Here is an 18,473-nt window from a genome sequence, read left to right as displayed (position 1 = left end):
ATCAGACAGTTCGATACCCCATAATCTCTGAGCACTCCCCACAGGACTTCCAAGTCCACAAAGCACATGTAGACTGATGACAAGCTTGACAAATATGTCACCTATTATATTTAACTAAAAAAGCGCACACTTCCTCAAAGTTTCTATAACATCGAGGGAGAAATGATATGAAGTGAAGTGAAGTGAATTATATTTATATAGCGGTTTTTCTCGAGTGACTCAATGCGCTTTACATAGTGAAACCCAATATCTAAGTTACATTTAAACCAGTGTGGGTGGCACTGGGAGCAGGTGGGTAAAGTGTCTTACCCAAGGACACTACGGCAGTGACTAGGATGGCGGAAGCGGGGATCGAACATGAAACCCTCAAGTTGCTGGCCCGGCCGCTCTACCAACCGAGCTATACCGCCCCAATGAGCCTGGAGAATATGAGCCTGTTTGAATTCTCAACTATAAGGGCAGTGAAGACGCACGGAATTGTTTTTATTTTCATTTATGCAATATTACAGAGTTCCTCAAAAGGAATCATTTTATTAAACTAGATTACTAGAGGAGCTGACTGTCAGAGTTGATGGCACAATGCTTAAAGACAGTGTCTTGTGGGCCAGGGATATAGGCTCAAATCTAGTATAATGCATATAGTATAATTACATTTGTATTTATTTTAAAGTAGTGTCGTCCCGATACCAATATGTTGGTACCGGTACTGGTACCAAAATTATTTCGATACTTTTCGGCACTTTTTGGTACTTTTCTAAATAAAGGGGACCACAAAAAATTTCACTATTGGCTATATTTTTATAAAAAAATCTTAGGGTACATTAAACATGTTTCTTATAGAAAGTATGTCCTTAAATAAAATAGTGAACATACAAGACAACTTGTCTTTTATTAGTAAGTAAGCAAACAGAGGCTTCTAATTTAGTCTGCTGACATGTGCGGTAACATATTGTGTCATTTATCATTCTATTATTTTGTCAACATTATTAAGGACAAGTGGTAGAAAATGAATTATTAATCTACTTGTTCATTTACTGTTAATATCTGCTTACTTTTTCTTTTAACATGTTCTATCTACACTTCTGTTAAAATGTAATAATCACTTATTCTTCTCTTGTTTGATACGTTACATTAGTTTTGGATGATACCACAAATTTGGGTATCAATCCGATATCAAATAGTTACAGGATCAGACATTGGTCATATTCAAAGTCCTCATGTGTCCTGAGTTTATATACATAATATACATTTTCAAAAGAAAGAAGATGTTGTGATGCCAAAAATATCGACGTAATCATAGTATTATCGACTAGATACGCTCCTGTACTTGGTGTCATTACAGTAGAAGTTAGGTGTAGGGCCATCAATGGCGTTTGTTTACATTTTGACGCCGGTGAGCTTTGGTGTGTAGTGAAACATGTTTAGCTATTCCTCGTCCTGCAGGGATGATACTTGTAAGAAACATACTCCATTTGTCGCCATGGAGGTGAGGATTAGTGATTTAGAAGTTGTTAAAACACTGCCGACTGGGGCTGGACTTTAGCCGCTAGCTAGCTAGCCATGTCTTAAAGCACCTCTTCCTGAGGGCGTTCCAGTGTTATAACTTCACCTTTATCTTTAGTTTTTAAGCCAAAATGCATCCGTTCTCCTTTTCTGTCTACACACTGTGTCTGTTTGTAAGTACAGACACAGTGTTATATCTTTTAAAGATATAACGCCGATTTGCAATGGAAATGAAAAAATCGTATTTTTAATCATTTCCTAGGAAATTTCACATATTGTGAAATGCAAATGTTGACCGAACTGGGCTTCTTTGTGCTGCAACCACGGGTGTAAATTGTTCTATTAGAAGTTGGTCAACTTGACAGTCGCACTACGACCATTCGCCATGTTTTTTGAGCAATTCCTGTTGTTAGCATTGAGTATCTTGTGTTGTAATTCCACATCGCTCATGCCAAAGGCTCACCAACATCTTGTGGGGCTGATGATGATGATGATGATGAAGAAGATGCAGAGTACAGCTCCACATAGCATTGTACTTGGATATTTTTAACTGTTTAGTAACAAACGGTGATAATTTACTACTCAGTGGCTACTTCATTTCCACAAGTACAAAACCTTGGTTTTCTTACGCCCAAAGAATTCCGGTTTCACTGAATATTTTCACCTAAATATTTCCCTGGTTTTCGTATAACATCTCATTAATCCTACGGCACGTACCAAACTAGTCCGTCTGTGCGCGTATCACTCTGCAGAATGCAGCGTCCAAACAAATAATCCAGTCTCAGACTCTGTCTTTTTTTTATTTAGCAAGACTGCAAAATAATCCACCATTGCACCAAAGAAAGTTGTGAGGGCCAGCACTTTGATAACAAAGGCTGATCGGCGTCTTTGCCAACAAAAACCTTCAATAAAAGCAAAAGTGATGATAAATATCCATTTATTCATTTCATTCATCAGTTATATGAATTTCACATTATTTTCTGCATGTAAAACATAAATATTCTCAATGTGTGGAATGTGATTTATGTTGATATTTTAGGGTGCCTATAAACACATTTGGATTTAGTTTATTTTTTGAAAAATTACTGCATTTTTTTAACAATTTGGTTTTGTCTGACTTTTTTAAATATGGGACACATTTAAAAGGGAACTGCAATTGTTTTCAAATTTTGCCTATCATTCCCAATCATTATGTAAGACAAGAACACATATGTCTTTCTCTTTTTATTAATTCTAAATAGTAAAACAAATTCAATCAAAAGTCCGCTTACAACGGAGCCTATGGAAGTCGCTCTAATCTGCCTATAAAAGCCCTCGAAAAACACCCAAACATCTCCATTAGGTTTTATATACATGCTGTAAGTATATATGGAATGACTCATAATGCTTGTGAGGAAAAGGGGGTGGAACAAGGAGTCTTTTCGTGTATTTCTTGTCTTTTTCGGGTTTATATTGGCTGTCCAAGTGTCTCAACTTGTCGGAATACGTCTTCATCCTTCTACTGTCAAGGTGATAGACATGGTTTATGATCTAGAATAAACTTTTACCAGCACTGAGGCGAGACAGCAGCTCACCAGCCAATGGTGTCAACAGAGACACACAACCCCGCTGCTGTAAGTAGTTGGTCTGCGTTAGCACTTTTAATACCAATATAAATTAATATTATTATAAAATATATATATATTAATATTCTAGAATCAATTTAAAAAAATACGTTTTTAGGGTCATTTCTGCTCTTGCTCGCTGTTCATATACGTCAGCAGCCAAGAGAAGCTTTTGTAACCTGTAAACTGTTTTGAAAATCTTTTAGGATGATTTTTATAACAAATAATATCAAATATGTGGAGAAGCGCTTTGGATCAAAATCATGTTGAATCGAGAATCACTCCTGAACTGCATCGCCACCCTAATAATCAGACTCAAATATTTTACACATTTATTTTGTTTTGCTGCATTATAAATATTATCAATTCAACTACATCAATTTTACAAAACCTATACCAACCAAAAACATTTAAATTAAACATTTGTTCAGCCTGCAGTGTGTTCTTGGTATTGTCAAAATAACTACAGTACACATTTGGGTCATAGACTGAGTTCTCACCTAATCCCATTCATATTTGACAATAAGTATGTGTCAATGCACTCAACTAGACCGATTTCGTAAATAGTTCTGCTCTAAATAATTATCCTACAGCCCGTGGAAACACTTTAATCCCATCATGTTTGTTTTTTAAAAAGTCGGACTAACACACCTGGATTATGCGAATATTACAGAGTTCCTGAAAATCAGATCTCTCGGTGTGTACCTCCAGAGGGGACCCTTTGTATAGTGCATGCGTCATTCTCAACGCACGAGATACCATTAAAAAAAAACAGGCAGCACACAAATTGAAAGAACATAACATTTTGAAGTGCACAGAAACAGTGATTTATTTAAGAAGGTCGCTAAGGAAATGGATCATTTCGGATTCATACAGACTCCCGAACGAAATACGAATGAGATGAAAGAGAATGAAGCAGGCATTACAAATTACAAGGCAAATAATAAAGCATACATAAACCTATTCATGCTGCATTTGTTCACTTCAAACTGATTTGCAATGACTTTGTATTACACACAACTGGCAAGCTTTTACACAACAATAGCAACCCTCATCTGTAACAGTATGGGCTGGGGTACGAACAATCTTTTCCTTCGGATTTAAATCTCCTTCCATCAGGACGCGGTGCACTGGTACTCCACCTGCTCCCCTCACCAGATGAGTGATCACAACCGGGTCACTGGTGTGGGAAGCGGGGTATCTGAGCCAGCTTGCCCCCCTGACGATCAAGCGGATGTTCCCAAAACCCTCATTATTGGTCATTCCGTCGTGCGGTACGTCCACATGAGGGGGGCGTTCACCCTACCGTTCCCCGGTACCACCGTTATGAACATAACGGAGAAAATACCGGACAGCCTGAAATCCCACCTCACAATGAAAAGGATTATCATCCACACAGGGACAAGCGACATCCGCCGGCAGCAGTCCGAACTTCTAAAACAGGACTTCATCCACCTCCTCAACACCGTCACACGGATCTAATCAGTGGTGTGCCGTCAGGGCTACCAAGGCCTTCTCTGCTGGCCTAACATAACCTGAAATCATGATCATAATTAAAGACCGTGTTCATATACTCTTCATGTCATATTAAGCTCTTTCCAGTGCTGTTGTTTTTAGGTTAGAGTTTGTATCCAATCAGAATTCAGCTAGCTTATGTTACCATGCTGTACGAAAACTGCCCGGGGCCTTCAGAATCAACAATGCAGGCGTCTGTGCACTTTAAGTGAACGGACACATACAGGTGATAGACAATTGCGATAGCCAATCAGATCATGAGTTGTTGTCAGTAAGGCCTTCTAGCTGGCCTTACGCTGTGATTGGATACTCACTTGGGAGTCCCAAGTGAGTATCCAATCACAAGTTGCGAAAACAGGAAGTGGAACCGGAGCCATACGAGCCATAGAAAGCCACAGAAAACTCACCGGTACTCACAAAGAAGGAGAGAAACATGTTGATTAGGTGGCAGATATATAATTGCAAGGCTATTTTCAAGAAGCATACTTAAGAGAAACTACATCTTCTGAGACGAGGTTGACCGACACCGGAAGCTATCCCGGCAGGGAAATGGTTTGCCGGCGACTTTCACACGAATCAACCGACTACGATCAACTATCGACTACGAGCAGTACCACGGGCTTGTACGGCGTCGAATGGGTGCTACAAATTGTGAGTTCAAATATTTTTTTTCTTTATTTTTTCATTTGTTTTATACAATTATTTTAATTTTGACAGTACCACGTAAGATATGTTTTAATTGCTGAAGCGGGTTTATTAAATGTTAAATGCAAAAAAAACAAAACAAAACAGTTTTGCACCCACCCTGTTGAGGGGATTCAATGTTCAGTAGTGTGCAAGTGTGTTTCTGTATAGTATCTCCAGCCGTGTCCATGTGGTCCCATCAATTACGGTATTTTGAGAGGTGAAGTGAGACTAAGTACGACATCACTGAAGGCCTAGGTGAGAAACGCACGGCCCGCCACTGGTTCTAATTAGGGTTGCAAAGGGTGGAAAGTTTCCGGTAAATTTTCCGGAAACTTTCCGGAAATTTACCACGGGAAGTTAAGCTCGGGAAGTTTGGAAATATTGAAAATGTTTTGATTATTCAAAGTTGGACACCGTCCATGGGAATTAATGGGAATATATGGGAATTAATGGGGAATTACAATAATTATATATTATTGGGCACTTGTCTATATGCTGCTGCATCTTTGTGGCATTTTTGACGTAGCTCTTTGCACAATATTTGCAAATGTACACAGCCTTTCCACCTACATTGGTTGGGGTGAAATGTCTCCACACATCAGATGGTGTACGTGGCATTATTCTGTTTGTAATTATTTATTCTTGTAAAACACTAATGCAATGCCACACACAGATATGAAGAGTCAGCTAAACAATTGGAGTAGTCTTTAAAAAATGTTTTACTGATGGACAAATTAATAGAAATAGGCTAGATCAGGGGTCGGCAACCCGCGGCTCCGGAGCCGCATGCGGCTCTTTGATCACTCTGATGCGGCTCAGCTGCATACTTGCCGACCCTCCCAATATTCCCGGGAGATTTCCGGATTTCAGTGCCTCTCACAGAAAACTCCCGAGATTAATATTATTCGATTTTCACCCTAACAATAATAAGGGCGTTTCCATGATGGTACAGCATTCAGCGCTCTCTACAATCTGTACAAACAGCGTGCCAGCCCAGCCTTTCGTTGTATGCATTTTCTACTTGCACACGTCAGTGACAGCAAGGCATACTTGCTCAACAGCCACACAGGTTACACTGACGGTGGCCATATAAAATAACTTTAACATTCTTACTAATAATGCGCCACACTTTGAACCAAAACCAAACAAGAATGACAAACACATTTCGGGAGAACATCTGCACCTTAACACAACATAAACACAACATAACAAATACCCAGAATCCCATGCAGCCCTGACTCTTCCGGGCTACATTATACACCCCTTCTACCACCAAACCCCGCCCCCACCCCAACCCTACTCCCCCACACATCACCCCCCCCCCCCATCCCCCCCCCCCTCCGTGCGTCGGTTGATGTGGGCGGGGTTTGGTGGTAGAGGGGGGTGTATAATGTAGCCCGGAAGAGTCAGGGCTGCATGGGATTCTGGGTATTTGGATTCTGGGTATTTGTTATGTTGTGTTTGTGTTGTGTTACGGTGCAGATGTTCTCCCGAATGTGTCATTCTTGTTTGGTGTGGGTTCACAGTGTGGCGCATTATTAGTAAGACTGTTAAAGTTGTTTTATATGGCCACCGTCAGTGTAACCTGTGTGGTTGTTGACCAAGTATGCCTTGCTGTCTGTTACGTGAGCAAGCAGAAGTCCCATACCACGTGTGGCTAGGCCGGCACGCTGGATGTAGTGGGCGCTAAATGCTGTACCATCACGGTACGTTCGAGAGAAGAGTTGCCCTGAATTTCGTAGTATGCTGGAAAAATTGGAAGGTTGACAACTATGACGCTGTCAAGCGCCATTCATACAAAACTCGTAACCCTTGGTTTATACATAGCACAAAGCAAAAAAAAAAAACTTTGTATGCAGTGTCATTTCATTTTAAATTTCAAAAAATTTTGTGGCTCCCATTGATTTCTTTGATTTGTGAAACTGGTCAAAATGGCTCTTTGACTGGTAAAGGTTGCCGACCCCTGGGCTAGATGAATAAATGAACATTCAATCAGCATGCTAAATCAAACTATAACCTACATTCTTGTATGACAACAGAATGGCTAGCAGAACAGAAGGCAGAGGAAACCACACGTTTTGATTTGGCATTTGCTAGTTGAACTTTACAGATCACAAAAAAATTAATGGGATTTAACATAGAGAAAATTAGCATCACGACTAACGGAGAAATATTTTTGGTTCATTATGAGACTGTGGTGGTACATAAACCTAGCTAGCTAGAGATATTGGCCCCAAAATCAATTAACAAGTACAGGAACAGCTAGCTAGCTTGAGTGGAAGTCTGCCGGAGTAGTCTACAGTCATACAGTAACAAGCAATTACACGTCTATTAAACATAAATACCATAGATCAAATATATTTACTCCAGTAATATCATCAAAACTTACCTGACTGGATGAAGTCCTTGGGCTCAAATACTAGTGTGGCCTCAATAGCCCTGCTGTAGTGTGTAGCATGCTGGGAATTATATGTGCATGTGATGGAAGAATGCACTACACATGTGATGGAGGAATGCACAGTACAGGGTTGAAATTCTACTGAATTTGCATTAAATCAGGTTGTTTTAGCTAATAATCATGCTGAAAGATCTTGCATGTTGCATTCAATGTTTGTTCCCATTAATTCCCATGGAAAGTTTCCAACTTTAAATATTCCCGGAATTTTGCAACCTTAGTTCTAATTAAACACTTTCAGCTCCGGTCCCACCCCCACCTGCGGCAGAGGGATAGGCAGCTTCAGCAGGCTGCTTAGCCTCCACACCTGGCTCTCATCTGCCAGTGGCTTCATCAACAACTTTGATGTGTTTTGGGACAGACACCATCTATTTTGGCCGGATGGACTTCATTTAAACAGAGCCGGATCCCGCACGCTGCCTGCCAACCAGGCATTCAGCTGGCAGCACGCCAATCTCCCCACACCTGCACCAGCTCAACTGCCCCCCAGGTCCTAGATCCTACCGACTCAATTCCACCTCCAACTACCATTCACCCGTCACTGTACTTGGACCTGTCATTCAAGCTAACACTTCACACATTCCTATCATCATTACAACATGTGACACCAGACACCGCCATACACACTCTGTTAAAATCTTCCTTAACAACAACAATCCACTTCTCCGCCTGTCACCATCAACATGCAGAGACACTCAAACTCTTTTAGGAGTGAATTTTCTGAACTTTTATCATTTATCCACACTTTCAATAACAGGATTTTAATAACTGTTGATTTTCATTTACATGTTGATGACTCAAGATTTGATATCCAGGGAGTTTTTAAACGTTGTAAATTGTTTTGATTTGAAGCAACACGTCACACAGCCGACTCACAACAGATGATCAACACACCCTGGACCTGGTCATAAGCCATGGGCCTGTCCATTGGTGTGTCCTCTGCTGTTGACCTTGCTGTGTCTGACCACTATTGTGTGTTTCTTAATATCTTAACCAACATGGGCCCCCGGTGAAGACAGTGAGGAAACGCTACCTAACTTCTGAAGTGGCTGCAGATTTTATTGAGATTTTACAGAACGCTCCTGCTGAAATTTTGTGATGTCATCGTTGATCATTTAAACAGTAAACTAAAATCTACCCTGGACTTCGTAGCTCCACTTTTAACAAAAACAATCAAAACAAAACCTACGTCTGCGTGGAGAAACAACAAGGATTAGATGAAAATAAATTGCAAGAGTGCAGTGAGGAGATGGAGGAAATCCAAATTAACTATACACTATCAGATTTTACGTCAACAACTCAAGACCTACAATAACACAGTCAAAAAGGCAATAATTTACTAATAATCACAACTTTTCACAGACCATAAAAGCAACTCCCGCTTTCTTCTCCACTTTTTCTAATTTAACAAATACACATTTTAAAAAAGCTTGATGACACAGTGGAGAGTTTTGTCCTGGTTGATGCAAGGACACTTGGTCAAGTTTCCTCCCAAGTAAACCCAACAACCTGCCTTTTAGATCCATTCCTACATCACTTTTTAAATCATTTTATGGATTCTTTGAGGAACAGCGTTTAAGTATTATGAACTGCTCTCTTCAGACAGGGGTCTTCCTGACGCTTTTTAAAGCGGTGGTGGTGAGGCCCCTTGTCAAGAAGAGCAGTTTTGACCCAAACATTTTTAATAACTGCCGACCTGTATCCAATTTACCTTTCTTCAGTAAAAATATAAAACAACTTGTTTTTAACCAAGTCAACGACTTTTTAAATAAAATAACATTTTAGAATGACATCAGTCTGGTTTTAAGATGAACCACAGTACAGATACAGCGCTTTCAAAGATTTTAAATGACATCAGGTGGAATCTAGATAACAAAATGCTAACAGTGTTGGTTCTGCTGTTTTTGACACAGTAGATCATCACATTTTACTAAATAGACTTAGAGACCTGTTGGGCCTCTCTGGTACTGTTTTTAACTGGTTCCGCTTTTATCTCACTGACAGATGTTTTTATGTAAGTATGGAAGCATGTTCCTCAGGAACCCATGAGATAAGATGTGGGGTTCCTCAAGGCTCAATTTTAGGTCCGATTCTTTTTAATCGTTATATACTGCCTCTTGAGGACGTCATTAGGACACATGGCATCAGTTTCCACAGTTAAGGCTGATGACACAGTTGTACATTGCCCTGTCTCCTAATGACACAGGACCAACAGGTACCCTTTTAACTGCATTGTAAACATCAATTCATAGATATAAGTGAATTTCCGACAGCTCAACCAGGACAAAACAGAGGTTTTAGTTTTAGGTCCTAAAGACGAGAGGGAGAAACATTTACCAAAATTATCGTATTTTTCGGACTATAAGTCGACATTTTTTTTCATAGTTTGGCCGTGGGTGCGACGTATAATCCGGAGCGATTTATGTGTGAAATTATTAACACATTACCGTAAAATATCAAATAATATTATTCATCTCATTCGCGTGAGCGACGAAGAAAATGTCCGCAATCGTAACACACACGTCAGCAATCGTCACTCACAAGCCAACCAATAAGAATTCGGCGGGGGCGGGTCATGGCAGAAGTGCATTGTGGGTCATGATATGCTAACTGCTATATGCTATATGTTAATGCCTGAGCTATTAAAATGGATCACATCAACATTGGCGGTAACTTATAAAAACTGACAAGGGCTGAACTAAAATGGCACCGAAAAGGAAATCATATACTGCAGATTACAAGCTGGACGTAGTGAAATATGCACCAGAAAACGGCGATCGAGCAGCAGAAAGAATGGACGCTAGCGGCGCATACCAGGAGCGACACCGAGGGGGAAGATTTAATCGGATTTAGCGATCGGGAGTGACAGATTGTTTGGTAAACGTGTAGCATGTTCTATATGTTATAGTTATTTGAATGACTCTTGCCATGATGTGTTGCGTTCTCAGTTGGTTATTTATGCCTCATGCTGAGATAGGCTCCAGCGCCCCCCGCGACCCCAAAGGGAATAAGCGGTAGAAAATGGATGGATGGATGGCGTACACTTATTCAGCCTGTTGTTCACTATTCTGCATTTATTTTAAATTGCCTTTCAAATGTCTATTCTTGGTGTTGGGTTTTATCAAGTAAATTTCCCCCAAAAATGCGACTTACTCGAGTGCGACGTATTTATGTTTTTTTCCTTCTTTATTGTGCATTTTCGGCCGGTGCGACGTATACTCCGGAGCGACTTATAGTCCGAAAAATACGGTACAACATTTTAAACCAACACAGTCTATAAAAAATCTGGTCGTGATTTGGGACTGGGAGCTGACCTTTATGCCACGTATTAAAAATATTACAAAAACTGTTTTTTTATCATCTTAAGAACGTAGCCAGAGTCCACCTGTTTCTCTCTCAAAGCAACACGGAGGTGCTAATGCACGCTTTTATTTTCAGTCGTTTAGACCAGTGATTTTCAACCAGTGTGCCGCGGCACACTAGTGTGCCGTGAGAGATTGTCGGGTGTGCCGTGGGAAATTATGTAATATCTCCTAATTAACCATTGTCGGGTGTCTGTGCTATAATAAAGTGCGGCAGATAATGTAATACTCTTCTATTTCAGTAGGTGTCAGCAGAGGGCGATAAATACCTGTAAAGACAATCGAGTTAGCGCTGCGCGACACGTGGCAGTGACAGTTTGGGATCGCAGCAAGAGGAGAAGTTTTTGAGAAGGGAAAATGCAAATGGCGAACAAGGACAAAATTCTGACCCAGATGAAGGCCCTAGTATGAGTGGTCGACAAAATAAAAAAGACAAGACGGTGAGCTTGAGGCAATACAGCGAAAGCTATCTTTCATTTGGATTTACTTTCACCGGGGATGCGACAGCACCGACTCCGCAGTGCTTGGTGTGTGGTGAGTTTTTGATTGATTGATTGAAACTTTTATTAGTAGATTGCACAGTACAGTACATACTCCGTACAATTGACCACTAAATGGTAACACCTGAATAAGTTTTTCAACTTGTTTAAGTCGGGGTCCACGTTAATCAATTCATGGTAAAAAGAAAGGAGCTATCCAATAGCGCCATTTTGCCAAGCAAACTTAAACGCCATCTCCAAACGAAACACTCTTCCGTTCAAAACAAGCCGATGGACTATTTTGTACGCTTACGTACAAACAATGAGAAACAGGCAACTTCTCTGAGAAAAACCACAAAGCTAAACGAGAGAGCTCTCAAAGCTAGCTACCTTGTTGCTGAATTCGTAGCTAAATCAAAAATCGAGCATAATGTCTTTACCCAAGTAGTTGTTTCTTTGCTTGGTTTAATTTTCTCTAGCACTTCTTTATTTGAGATTCGTTTTGTCCACGGAGTTTTAAAGATTCTGCGCCAGCACCATAACTCAAAGGCAAGTACTTGTTTTTTCAGTGTCCAACTTTCACATCCATAAGTTGCTATTGGAGATATTAAAGTCTCTATCATTTTGATCTTGGTAATTAAAAGAATGTGATTGCTCTTGAACATATTATTCAGTTTAATCAGTGATGCTCTGGCCATTGTTAATCTTCTTTTGATTTCCTTTGAACACCCACCGTCCTCATATATTTCACTGCCTAGGAAGCAGAACAACTGCACTACTTCTATGTTTTCTTGATCCAACTTGAACTCTCTGATTTTTTCTGTTGTCATTATCTTGTTTTTTTCCCCACAATTAAGTATAGGCCCACCTAAGGACTTTCATTCTTGACTTGAGCTAATAACATTTCTAGATCACTGCAGAATACAGTCAGTACGGCAATGTCATCTGCGTATCTTAGATTATTGATATTCAAACCCCCTATTTTGACTCGGCTCGCCTCAAACTCATCCAGAGCTTTCCTTATTATATCTTCTGCATATATGTTAAAGAGAAGGGGTGATAGTATACATTCTTGTCTTGCACCTTTGCCTATCGGGAACTATACAGTGTCACCATGTTCAGTTCTTACTACTGCTTCTTGATTTTGATACAGACTTCTAATTAGTACAAAACCCAAAACCAGTGAAGTTGGCACGTTGTGTAAATCATATATAAAAACAGAATACAATGATTTGTTAATCCTTTTCAACCTATATTCAATTGAATAGACTGCAAAGACAAGATACTTAACGTTCGAACTGGAAAATAATGTTATTTTTTGCAAATATTAGCTCATTTAGAATTTGATGCCTGCAACATGTTTAAAAAAAGCTGGCACAGGTGGCAAAAAAGACTGAGAAAGTTGAGGAATGCTCATCAAACACTTATTTGGAACATCCCACAGGTGAACAGGCTAATTGAGAACAGGTGAGTGCCATGATTGGGTATAAAAGCAGCTTCCATGAAATGCTCAGTCGTTCACAAACAAGGATGGGGCGAGTGTCACCACTTTGTGAACAAATGCGTGAGCAAATTGTCAAACAAATTAAGAAAAAACATTTCTCAACGCACTATTGCAAGGAATTTAGGGATTTCACCATCTATGGTCTGTAATATCATCAAAAGGTTCAGAGAATCTGGAGAAATCACTGCACGTAAGTGATGATATTACGACCTTTGATCCCTCAGGCGGTACTGCATCAAAAAGTGACATCAGTGTGTAAAGGATATCACCACATGGGCTCAGGAACACTTCAGAAAACCACTGTCAGTAACTACAGTTGGTCGCTACATCTGTAAGTGCAAGTTAAAACTTTACTATGCAAAGCGAAAGTAATTTATCGACAACACCCAGAAACGCCGCCGGCTTTGCTGGGCCTGAGTGCATCTAAGATGGACTGATGCAAAGTGGAAAAGTGTTCTGTGGTCTGACGAGTCCACATTTCAAATTGTTTTTGGAAACTGTGGACGTCGTGTCCTCCAGAACAGAGAGGAAAAGAACCATCCGGATTGTTCTACGCACAAAGTTCAAAAGCCAGCATCTGTGATGGTATGGGGGTGTATTAGCACTTTGGCTACCCCTGTGGTAAATTTTAAATGTGCTTTATAAATAAAGTTGATTTGATTTGGTTTGATTAGTGTCCAAGGCATGGGTAACTTACACATCTGTGAAGGCACCATTAATGCTGAAAGGTATTTACAGGTTTTGGAGCAACATATGTTGCCATCAAAGCAACGTTATCATGGACGCCCCTGCTTATTTCAGCAAGACAATGCCAAGCCACGTCTTACAACATCTTACATTAACGTGGCTTCATAGTAAAAGAGTGAGAGTACTAGACAGGCCTGCCTGTAGTCCAGACTTGTCTCCCATCAAAAATGTGTGGCGCAATATCAAGCCTAAAATACCACAACAGAGGCCCCGGACTGTTGAACAACTTAAGCTGTACATCAAGCAAGAATAGGAAATAATTCCACCTGAAAAGCTTAAAAAATTGGGCTCCTCAGTTCCCCCCCAAAAAAGGAAAGGCCATGTAACTCAGTGATAAAAATGCCCCTGTGCCAACTTTTTTGCAATGTGTTGCTGCCATTAATTTCTAAGCTAATGATTACTTGCAAAAAAAATTACGTTTCTCAGTTCAAACATTAAGTATCTTGTCTTTGAAGTCTATTCAATTGAATATAAGTTGAAAAGGATTTGCAAATCATTGTCTTCTGTTTTTATATACAAATTACACAATGTGCCATCTTCAGTGGTTTTGGGTTTTGTAATTATACTTTCTGTGGAACTCCTTGTTTTGCTGCACCTTCACTTTGTTTAGTTGCCTGCCAGCGCACCTGTTTTCCATTTCTAATTAAGTCTATGTAGGTTCACCTTTCGCTCCTTATCAGCGCTGAATTATTGCTTTTTCAAAAGTTCCTCTGCTGCCGCTACATGCCTTGCACAAGCCTTTTGTTCCTGCAGTTGATTGCTCTTTGAGTATAGAATTAAATTCTTTTACCTGCACTTTTCCGTCTTTACATCCTGGTGTCACGCCTTCAGCCAACATGCACCACCATGAAAAATATTTTCATTTACAGGATCTTTGCCTATTTATTTGTCTGACTTTTATATACTGTTGGGTTTAATTAAAATAAAGTTAGTAAATCCATAAATCAAAATATAAAAATACCTTTGGTGAAGTGTATTATAGTTAAATATAAGAGTTATAATCAAAATGTCTTTTAGCTGAACATGTTCATTAAAGTCTGCTTAAAAATGATATGTTTTAAAGTTTTTCTAATACAACGCGCCACACACATTCTGCAAATAATATTAAAAAGAAACTGAAGATATACCTCCAACAATCTCACTATAGGGCAGCAGATTGCATCAAAACACTGTGACCTGAGAAAGTGTGAATCTTCTCTGCTGGTCGTTTGTCAGTGAGAGGAAGCACAAGCAACATTAAGACAAGAAGCTAAAAATGAAATACTTTATAGAATATGGTCAACCTGATGAATGAACCTTTCACCTCAGTGACCCCTGCCATCCAGGCAGAGGAGGGCTGCAGTCAGAAAGGATTTATGATTGTTTCTGGCAACACACACACACACACACACACACACACACACACACACACACACACACACACACACACACACACACACACACACACACACACACACGCACAAATAAATCAGGTCAACCTCAAATGTCCTAAGGTGATATTCTAAATCACTACGATACATAGACTTTGACTTCTAAACTCAACCAAACATTTTTTACTAAGCATGACAACATCCATCATTTAGTGATATGCGGAGAGGTTCATGCCAATGTTTGCGTTACTTTATATCCATGTGCTCTAGTCATCAATATATAAGAAAAATAAGAGACTTGTTCACTTTCATAAAAAGTTTGTTGTCAAATTGTCCCGTTTATTTACTTTCATGAAATAAAGAAAAACAAAAAGCATTTGGCATCCTACCTTTGATTTGTATTGGAAGTTTTGAGCTGGGATATATGATCCTTATATTTCAGTCAAAGTAATTAATTTATTCATTCATTCAGCAAAGCATTGAAAAATATTTATTGCGTTAGACTCGTTGCTGAAAAAACACAGTTGGCTTTCTTCCTCAAAGGAGACAGTACAAAATGCAACCATCCCGTAAATAAACAAACGTCAGTTTCTGTTGTTATGTAACGAGCACCTGTAAGCTCACATACTTCAGAATATTTCATCGCGTCTCAGTATGATTTGCCTGTATATCATTGCGATTATCAAAATAAAGATGGGACAATTACAATAAATACATTAGACAGGCTGTAAATTACACAGTGTAGAAAGTTATGTTGTAAAAATGTTTCTGCAAACATATTGGCGGCTCGGCCCTGCTTTTTTAGGGGCTCTACGGGCAGAATTGAAAGGCTCCTATTGGCTTCATTTCAAGCAGACTGTTGATCACTTGTATTTAATATTCAGAATGCATTAAAAAGATCCATCCATTGTCATGTCTTTCAAAATGATTGTGAACGATAGGCAAAATTCTAAATAAAGTGCAGTTCCCCTTTAAAAGCTCCGTCACATTTTACCTTACTTTACTTTATGATTGGGTATAAAAACAGCTTCCCAAAAAATGCTCAGTCTTTCACAAGAAAGGATGGGGAGAGGTACACCCTTTTGTCCACAACTGCATGAGCAAATAGTCAAACAGTTTAAGAACAACGTTTCTCAAAGTGCAATTGCAAGAAATTTAGGGATTTCAACATCTACGGTCCATAATATCATCAAAAGGTTCAGAGAATCTGGAGAAATCACTCCACATAAGCGGCATGGCCGGAAACCAACATTGAATGACCGTGACCTTCGATCCCTCAGACGGCACTGTATCAAAAACCGTCATCAATCTCTAAAGGATATCACCACATGGGCTCAGGAACACTTCAGAAAACCACTGTCACTAAATACAGTTTGTCGCTACATCTGTAAGTGCAAGTTAAAGCTCTACTATACAAAGCGAAAGCCATTTATCAACAACATCCAGAAACGCCGCCGGCATCTCTGGGCCCGAGATCAAATAAGATGGACTCATGCAAAGTGGAAAAGTGTTCTGTGGTCTGACAAGTCCACATTTCAAATTGTTTTTGGAAATATTCAACATCGTGTCATCCGGACCAAAGGGGAAGCGAACCATCCAGACTGTTATCGACGCAAAGTTCAAAAGTCAGCATCTGTGATGGTATGGGGGTGTATTAGTACCCAAGGCATGGGTAACTTACACATCTGTGAAGGCACCATTAATGCTGAAAGGTACATACAGGTTTTGGAACAACATATGCTGCCATCTAAGCGCCGTCTTTTTCATGGACGCCCCTGCTTATTTCAGCAAGACAATGCCAAGCCACATTCAGCAGAGTGCGGGTACTTTCCTGGCCCGCCTGCAGTCCAGACAAGCTCTACATAAAACAAGAATGGGAAAGAATTCCACTTTCAAAGCTTCAACAATTAGTTTCCTCAGTTCCCAATCGTTTATTAAATGTTGTTAAAAGAAAAGGTGATGTAACACAGTGGTGAAAATGCCCTTTCCCAACTACTTTGGCACGTGTTGCAGCATGAAATTATAAGTTAATTATTATTTGTAAAAAAAAAATAAAGTTTATGCGTTTGAACATCAAATATCTTGTCTTTGTAGTGCATTCAATTGAATATGGGTTGAAAAGGATTTGCAAATCATTGTATTCCGTTTATATTTACATCTAACCCAATTTCACAACTCATATGGAAACGGGGTTTGTACAAACAGCATGGTGTTGCAAAAAAATGTGAAATGGGTTTTCAACACCTCAGCCGCATCACACCATGATCAGGTCAGTTCGTAAAGTGCTTAACTCCATCGTGAAAGACTGGCAGCCTGGATGAAGAAGCTTTGGTAACTGTGTTCTGTGATGCTGAAGCAATTGTTGACAGCTGTCCGAGGCGTTAACCCCTAACCATCTAACTCTTACTCAAGACCAAACCATCGTTGCCCACAGGAGTGTTCAACATGGCCATCAAACACAACTAGTCGGGTGACTCCCCTGCCAACATGGCCCCCAAACAGGCCATTTCACTTGACATTGCAACCAAATACAACTAGTCACGTGACTCCCCTGCCAACATGGCCATCAAACACAACTAGTCATGTGACTCCCCTGCCAACAAGACCCCCAAACAACAACGTTTCACTTGACTTCCCTGCCAACATGGCCACCAAACACAACTAGTCATGTGACTCTTCTGCCAGTTTTGATGCATGATTGTTGCATCAGATTTGAGAGATGATATCAGATGTATTAGAGTTGCTAAGCATTAAAGGTTCATAGAAGATTCCATTGGAACTGCAATGGGTAATTTTTGACCCCACTTGTGGAATAGTGGGATTGTGATACAATAACTGCAATTTCTTAAAATTAATTTAAATAAAAATGCGAATGGCGTCATGTCACAAACATGTTTTATGACGAATACTTGAAATATGAATATATTACAACTTTTCGTTTTAAAAATGTTGAAGACTAACAACTCGTGTGTTGATCCACGTGTGCATCTATAGATTAAAACATTGATAACAAATGAATTCAAACAAAAGCTGGTGCAGTGTTATTGAATGAAATAAGCCTTAATACATTGCATCTTTTGCTGCAACTTTGTGGCCAAAGCTGATGCAAAATCAGGCATTTTAGGCAAACAATCACAAAAAAAGCTTGAAAAATCCTGGAGGGCCTAACTATAGCGATACTATCATCATCAAGGTTAACATGGAAGCTATGAATTAAGTTTATTTGCAGTTAAAATCATTACCAACA

The 18,473-nt window shown here is 39.7% G+C and overlaps 1 protein-coding gene across 4 annotated transcripts in view; it reads right to left on the bottom strand.

Annotated features, from left to right (window-relative positions):
- The window catches only part of dcc (DCC netrin 1 receptor), a 706,325-nt gene that overhangs the window by 133,769 nt on the left and 554,083 nt on the right, over positions 1–18,473 (bottom strand). The window lies entirely within an intron of this gene.

This window comes from Nerophis lumbriciformis, linkage group LG20, assembly GCF_033978685.3.
Source record: "Nerophis lumbriciformis linkage group LG20, RoL_Nlum_v2.1, whole genome shotgun sequence".
Lineage (NCBI taxonomy): Eukaryota > Metazoa > Chordata > Actinopteri > Syngnathiformes > Syngnathidae > Nerophis > Nerophis lumbriciformis.
The sequence above is the reverse complement of the archived record's forward strand: the minus strand, read 5'-3'. Positions and strand labels throughout refer to the sequence as shown.